General features: G+C 51.1%; 1 pseudogene; it reads right to left on the reverse strand.

The window, feature by feature from the left end:
- LOC119360582 overlaps window positions 1–1,154 on the reverse strand; it is a 7,527-nt pseudogene extending 6,373 nt beyond the window's left edge.
- Window positions 1,155–1,973: the final 819 nt, after the last annotated feature.

The following is a 1,973-nucleotide window of genomic DNA, read 5'->3' on the forward strand; positions in this document are numbered from 1 at the left end:
GTATTTAGTAGTAGCGCGGTTTTTTAACCCTCGCTACTACTATGGAATGTCCCCGAGGGGCACGGTTGAGACCGATTAGTAGTAGCGAGGGGTAAAAACTTAGTAGTAGCGCGGGTTTATAGCCATCGCTACTACTATGGCATGGTCCAGGGGCACGGTAGAGACCACTTAGTAGTAGCGAGGGTTAAAACCAATGCTACTGCTATCAACTTAGTAGTAGCGAGGGTTAAAAACCCTCACTACTACTATGGCATGTCCCGGGGGGCACGGTAGAGACCTCTTAGTAGTAGCTAGGGTTAAAAACCCGCGCTACTGCTATCAACTTAGTAGTAGCGAGGTTTAACCCTCGCTACTAGTAAGCGTGTGTGTATAAGCTTTTCCCTAGTAGTGAGCTGCGGAGTTACACACTAAATCTCCAGGAGCTAGATCTGCCGCATCTAGACCTATCACAGTTGGAGGAGCCGTTTGGAGGAAGTTGAAAGCGTGATTAAGGACAAGCCTCCGGATAAGGTGCCGGGGACAACCGCTGCCGCATACCTGTATGTGCCAAAGGCTCCAACACGCCTCTAGTCGTGGCCCTCTCAAACAACTCTGCAACGGTTCCATAGTAAGAATGAATAGCATCGATGATATCGGATCCCCTTGTCTAGACATATGCAAGAACATACTGGAAATATTTGGAGAGGCTTCGGGCTTGCGGATAAACATGGTCAAATCAGTGGCACTACCGATAAGATGCAATGATCAGGAAGCAGCCATGGTGTGTGATGGGCTGGGATGCCTGAGAGGGGCTTTTCCAATCAAGTACCTTGGGATGCCGTTGTCCTTGAGGAAGCAGTCAGCGGCACAGTTGCAGTTTCTAGTAGATCATATGGTGAATTGTCTGCCAAAGTGGAAAGCGACTCTAATGCCGAAGAGTGGACACCTTACATTGGTGCAGTCTGTGCTCTATGCCATGCCCATCCATGCCATGATGGCGCTTGACCTACCAAAGAAGATGATAGCGGCGATGAACAAGGTGTGCAGAGGATTCTTATGGTGCAGAAGAGCGGAAGCAAACGGAGGCAACTGTGTGGTAGCTTGGGATTCGGTGTGTGCCCGAAATGGGCTGGTGGCCTAGGGATACCTAACCTCAGATAGCTGAATGTGGCCATGCAAGCCAGGTGGTCATGGCTGGCAAGAGTGGACACGAGCATACCTTGGAGCGAGTTTAAAATTAAGATCCCAAAAGAAGCAAAGTTACTTATCCAGGCGGCCACGAGGAGTGAAGCACATTGTGGTCTTCATGCTCTTTTCTGGGAGGATCGTTGGATCGATGGTATGTGGGTGCAAGAGATTGCTCCAACATTATATGGCATGATCCCAAGGCGGATTAGATCGATGGGATCGGTCGCTCTGGCTGTAGAGGATGGGTCTTGGGCAACGGATGTTGGCCCGAATATTGGTGTGGCCGCAATGCAGGAATACCTGGAGCTTTGGATTAAAGTGAGCACGTGGGAGCCGCAGGCGGATGTGCCGGACTTGCTATGTTTGTACACCGTTGATATACACAAGATATAGATATGGCTGTTCGCACACGAACACGTCACCGTGTACCTCCAACGCCGAGGGTGATGCACCGCAGCTCACGTCGAAGGAGACCCGTCCGGAACCGCGGTACACAAGCAATCCGGCGGGCGCTTTTGTAGACCTGAAACCCCACACGCCCGGGAGGGACCCCGTCAGGGCGCGCGGCGGCTATGGGCTGCCCTAGGTCGACCTGATCGCCCCTAGAGCCTCGAGGTTCGCCGCCCTGCAACTAGAAGAACGAACGAAGAACAAGGAAGAAGAAGAACGAGGGAGAGAGATAAAGGTAAAGGTAAAAAGTGGTAGATGATTTGTTCGATTGGTGTTGTTCAATCGGCCATCACCACTTACATATATATGAGGCGGCTGGACTTCCCGTACAAGAAAAGGACTCAAATCACGTCCAA

Source organism: Triticum dicoccoides, chromosome 2B (assembly GCF_002162155.2).
Source record: "Triticum dicoccoides isolate Atlit2015 ecotype Zavitan chromosome 2B, WEW_v2.0, whole genome shotgun sequence".
In the NCBI taxonomy this organism is placed as follows: domain Eukaryota; kingdom Viridiplantae; phylum Streptophyta; class Magnoliopsida; order Poales; family Poaceae; genus Triticum; species Triticum dicoccoides.